This window comes from Salvelinus alpinus, chromosome 3 (genome assembly GCF_045679555.1).
Source record: "Salvelinus alpinus chromosome 3, SLU_Salpinus.1, whole genome shotgun sequence".
Taxonomy (NCBI): domain Eukaryota; kingdom Metazoa; phylum Chordata; class Actinopteri; order Salmoniformes; family Salmonidae; genus Salvelinus; species Salvelinus alpinus.
In genome coordinates, this window is record NC_092088.1 from 35,580,912 (window position 1) to 35,586,911 (window position 6,000).

At 41.7% G+C, this 6,000-nt stretch overlaps 1 long non-coding RNA gene across 1 annotated transcript; it reads left to right on the forward strand.

The window, feature by feature from the left end:
- The first annotated feature begins 2,740 nt into the window (after positions 1 to 2,740).
- LOC139569725 (uncharacterized) lies at positions 2,741 to 5,593 on the forward strand. Its single transcript, XR_011673940.1, has 3 exons — positions 2,741 to 2,985; positions 4,698 to 5,051; positions 5,522 to 5,593. It is a non-coding gene; the product is annotated as an uncharacterized lncRNA (long non-coding RNA).
- Positions 5,594 to 6,000: the final 407 nt, after the last annotated feature.

Genomic DNA, 6,000 nt, shown 5'->3' on the forward strand with positions numbered 1-6,000 from the left:
GTCGGAGAAGAGAACGCTCTAAACAGTACATACAGATTATATAGGCAACTAGCAAAGTAGGTTGATCTTGAAGTCTGGCCTTCCGATTGGTTGATCTGGGTCGTGGGTTGTCCTGTCCGGGCCTGATGTCGACATTCCATTGGCTCTTCCCACAGTCCTTTGTCTTGTGCTCCAACCTTGAGTTGTGTGTGTCTATGATTTGTCATGGGGGAGGGGAGTTGTGTGTGTCGATGGTTGTCATGTCTAATGAGACCAGCATATGTCCAAGAGAAAGAGGGGTTGTGTGCATGTTGTGTCCACTATAGCTAATGTTGAGAAGTTGTTAAAACAAGTTACCAATATCTAATACAATTTCTTACATTTTCAAGTGCTTTGAAGTCCGAACAATTCTTAAACCACTAAGATTTCCCACTTGTAATTGCTATTTGGAGGGTCATTCAAGTGAAACTTCCCAGTCGGAACTCCGATAGCACCTGAACGAGGCATTAGTATCTGTAATAGACAACAGTAGGGTCTGGGTCGCGGCGTGTCCAGCCCTCATACCCATTCACGACCACCGCGGAGTGAGTGTCAGTATCTTACTATGTGTCCGTGCAGTCAACTCGTATAATTATTGTTTGTGACGTAAGTATGGGGATTATTATTAAGGTTCTGGTCGTCTGAGATACAGGCTATACAATAAACAATATAACTATAGAATTAAGAAACTAAAGTAATAATGTTATATTTAATTTTTTGCATTTATTTCCTTAATAAATGTTTGGTTGATTTAAGACTAATAAGCCATGTCTACACAATAATATTGGAGCGGTTCAAATGTTTAGCCTACATCCAATGTTTAGCCTACATCTGTTTTCAGATTTATTTTACGGATGATTTATCCATTGAAAGAAATGTATTTATTCTTCCACTCCACTCTTCCGATACATTTATTTGCTACAGACAAGATGATATTCAACAGGTAGACATTTTGAAACCGTTCAGAGATTACTCCAAGTAATGGCACTCTTTGGGTTCTTTGCCAGGGAACATTTAAATACATTATCAATGGCAAATACTGTTTTCTATGCTTGATTTCACATAATATTTTGGTGTGTTGAGCTCATTGCAATCAGAAAACATATGTTGGCCGATCAAAACCCTTGCGGGTGATGTTGCTCAAGATCAGTACTGTACATAGGCAACTTCAACCCAATGTAATGCAGAGCGCGTTCCAGCTCTTCAACACAATCTGCTGTAAGGAGGTTGCGTTGTGCGTTGTTCAGTTTATAAGAATATCAAATTAAATGAATCTAAGAAACGCTTTTCCAGGCAGTTTGAATGTATATTCTTATTCTGTGCAGAATCTGTGTCATTTGACCTACAACACAAATGCGCATCATGACTTCAACAAAGGCAACTTGGAACGTACTCGTTCTTCCCATGCTCCCACTCTCTTTCCCGGTAAGTGAAGTATGCAATTAAACAATGTGGTTGTAATCGCTAGTATGTACTGTTATGGAGATTGATTTATTGCTTTTTACGACATTTCTCAAACCACCATGCATTTTCACTGATCTGTCAAGGTTTTCAATCAAAATCTTAGCTATAGGCCTATTCAACAGTTTCAGCTAGCTAGCGAGCTAGGCTACAGTCTATTGAGTTTCATGGTGGGCGCAGGGTTTTGTTCTGGGCAACATCTACACACCTGATTAAACTAGTTTGAGTGGTTAATTACTTTAATCCACGTGTCAAACTCCAACCATGGGAGGTCCGAGTGTCTGCAGGTTTGTGCTCCACACTTGATTGATAAATGAAGGTCACAAATGACTAAGGAACTCCCCTCACCTGGTTAGGTTTTCTCTTTTAATTCAGCTTTCTTCCCATTTCTTGTGTTTTCAAAAACAAACCAGGTTGTAGTTTAAAAATGCAAACCAACTGGAGAAGATTATTCAAAATGTGTATCTTAAAATAAGTAACCAAATCCCACTGGCCCAGGTATTGTTTCATCTGTCAACTAATGACACTCATTGCACTATGCACCTGAGGCTATGGCAGGTAGCCTACATCTAGGTTACAATAGTAGTCAACAGTTAGTATGACACATTACGTTACTGTGTGACATGTTAAAGCCTCAGGCTTAGTTTTAGTACCAGACGAGGTCCATTATCAGATCTGACCCATATGATTGAGTCATTGAAACCCATGTCACCTTCAAACACACACACAGCACTTCTTTAATGGGTTTGAGAAGGGTCAGGGCTTGATGTTTCATACGAACTCAACGGCAGCTCCTTAGTTGGCCATACTGTCTTTATTAATTGCTATTGTTAGTATAGTTTTTATCTCATAATCTCTAGTTCTCCTTGTCAATTCAAGCCCCGTGCCAGAGTGGACCTCCCTGGTGCATTCCATCAGTCAAAGTCATGTGTATAGGGCTATTCTTTCTGACACTTTCGTATCCACCTTTCATGCAGAAGGGCTCATGGCTCCACCTGTAAGCTGTGTCCTAGTTGTAACACATCAATAGGAGTAGCATCAAATAAGTGCAAGATCTGTGGTGCAATAATCCAGCTAAAGGTCAAGTTAGAGGCCCAAAAAATGAAGGCTACTGATGAATGGGCAAATAAGACAATGAAACATGGAAGATATGCAACCTTGGTTAATGCAGCAAACAAGCTGGTAAGCTTTATTATGTGTTCCTCTAAAATATTTCTGCATTTCTAGGTTAGGGATATTTTTATTTGTTGTTGTCTCATTGTGTCATTTAAGACTAAATCTAAATGTCATTATTTGACTGATATTTGTTGTGTTTCTGGAAGTTATTTAGTCATTAATGATTCCAGGTACATAGGTTCCACAAGGTAGGAGTGTACCCCCTGCTACTCCTCAGCAAGAGGAAGAAGGGTAACATTTTGTCGTCAACTGCACTGTGTCCTCACAGTGGTATGATGAATCAGACCTCAATGGCAGCAATCCGAAGGTTGTATGCGGCAATTGTGAAAGGTATCCCTCAACCACCACATCCGTCAGACAGTAAAAAACAAATTATTCCACTTAGGCGAATTCGCCAAAGTCAGCCCCTCCCTCTCCTGTTCTGCCGACCGAAACTCTCATCCATGCTTTCTTCTTCTCCTGAATAGACTATTGCAACTCACTACTCCCCGGCACTAACACAGACTCCCTCGATAAGCTCCAAATGGTTCAAAACTCAGCAGCCCGTCTTCTAACCCACTAAATCATCCTGGCAGCCCATCTTCTAACCCACTAAATCATCCTGGCAGCACATCTTCTAACCCACTAAATCATCCTGGCAGCCCATCTTCTAACCCACTAAATCATCCTGGCAGCCCATCTTCTAACCCACTAAATCATCCTGGCAGCATATCACCCCCATCCTCTGTGAACTCCGCTGGCTCCCTGTCTCCCACCGCATTAATTACAAGATCCTCCTGACCTAAAAAGCTCTCCCCCACCTTGCTACCCCTTACCTCTCTGACCTTCTTCTCTCCTACCAGCCTTCATGCTCTCTCTGCTCAACCACAGTTGGCCACTTTGTCATCCCCAAGTCCAAGCTCCAGAGTTTCAGTGACAGGGTTGCTCCTAGGCTCTGGAACTCCCCCCAGCCATCCGTGACTCTGAGTCCATCATCTTTCAGTCCCGCCTAAAACCCACCTCTTCACCATGGCCTACCCTTACCTCCCCCTCCAGCATTAACACACACACCCCTTCTGTTTCACACAGAATACGCAACATATGCTCTCTCACTCACCTGCTATCTCACTCACATATCACACCCTTTCCTTGAGCCCTTCTTACCTCTATTTAGCCCCGTTATACCTGGTTCTAACATGCATTATATTTCCTGATCTTGTCCACAGTCTGATTGTGCCCACATTTTCACACAGGTGTAGACGATTAAAAGAAGCACTGTGATCAGATCTTCCTGACCACGTCTGGAGTTGACAGTGAAACCATTTAAATCATCCTGCCTTCTAAAGTCATTGACAGGTGGCACCATTGACTTATGGAATATATACGTATGTGTCTTGAAAGAATAACTGTCAAAGAATTAGCATACAAGGCGGGACCAGTAAATCTGTTCACAATGCGGACACAGTGGACGGATAAGACCATGTGTAGACGCATTTCAAAAAATGTGGGCACAATCAGAATGTGGACAAGATCAGGATAAAGGACGTATGTTGCGCCAAAGTATTTTGTTTACTGTTTTTCTTCCTTTTGTTTAGTCTGCTGTTTAGTTAGATTATTGATTGTTTGTTTCTACAATAGTAAAGCTATGTATGTTTCATGTTTAATTATTGTTATTATTAAAGTAGAGGAGTTAGTTCAGGCAAGCAACATTTCAACACATTCTTTCACATATCCTGTGTAGAAGTTTATTTATAAACTGGGTGGTTCCAGCCCTGAATGCTGATTGTCTGAAAGCCTTGGTATATCAGACCGTATGACCCAAATTATTTTTACTGCTCTAATTACGTTGGTAACCAGTTTATAATAGCAATAAGGCACCTCGGGGGGTTTGTGGTATGTGGCCAATATACCACGGCTAAGGGCTGTGTCCAGGCACTCCGCCATGCATAAGAACAGCCACACCTCCTCGGGCCTTATTGCTTAAATATACATGCTCACCTCTGCTAATTGGAAACTGTTGTCCACTTGTCTGTCCCATTTCCTTAATATGTTCTATTTCACAGTGGCAATCAACACCCATACCCCCACACTACAACCCTCTAACCCTCCTCCTGTTGCTGCCCAAGAACTGTCTGTTACAGTTGCCCCTCAGGAGACCAGCTACACCCTCAACATCACCCAGGTTGAAACCCCGATATCCCCCACCGCCCAGGAGACCAGCTGCACCCCCATTCTCAACCAGGTTGAACCCCCGATATCCCCCACCGCCCAGGAGACCAGCTACACCCAAACCAAACCAAAGAAGACGGGGAGAAAGTCCTATCACCCTCAAAGAACCCTCCAACCCGCTGAGCATGTCACAGTCAACCCCATCCAACCCCGACCAAGGAAGAGGAAATATGACTACATGCAAAAAGGTAAATCAGTATCTAACTTATATTGTTTATTCATAAATGTTAATTATGTCAATAACTTCAATTATGTTTTTAATAAATGTATAAAACAATTCCAGTAATTGATGGTCCCCTACTTTTCAGGAGGCAGGCATACTGTACACTCTTAGAAAGAAGGGTTCCAAAAGGGTTCTTCAGCTGTCCCTAAAGGAGAACCCTTTTTGGTTCTAGGTTAGAACCCTTTTTGGTTCCAGGTAGAACTCTATTGGGTTCCATGTAGAACCCTTTGTCTTAAGGGTTCTACATGGAACCAAAAGGGTTCTACCCGGAACCAAAAAGTGTTCTCCTATGGTGACAGCCAAATAACCATTTCTAAAAGTGTAGTCTAAGGCTAGGCATAGATGTAAAATGAATAATGCAAATGACTATCCCGCTAACTTTATTAATGTTCTGCTGGGTGGTGATTAAATAAATACATGCATTTATTGTTTCAGAGTGTCCAGTGCATCCGGGGCAAACGATTTTCCCTATTCTCAAGATTCTTGCCAATAGAACTTCAAAGGAGGCTAATCCTAGTGCAACACCAATTGTAGTTAACTTGCAGTGCATAGACCTTGTAGTTAAAGTGGCAATATGTAACTTTTTGGGTGGCCCGACCAAATTCATATAGAATTGTTAGTTACAGATCATCATTCTACTTGAAAGCAAGTCTAAGAAGCGGTAGATCTGTTCTACTGTGTGCGTTATTTATATGCTTCCCGTTCTTAAGTTTTGCTATTTAGTCTCTTACTTTGGTTTTGTACAACAGCTGCAAACAGCTGATATTAGCTACCATGACATTGTGGAGCGATTTCAGCATAGTGCAGCTTTAAAAACATATATTTGTATTTGTTGCATAATAAAGGGTAAGGAGCAGAAAGTGAGGTGGAAGCCATGCTCTGGATGGTATGTTAATTCAACTAATCTCCTAGAA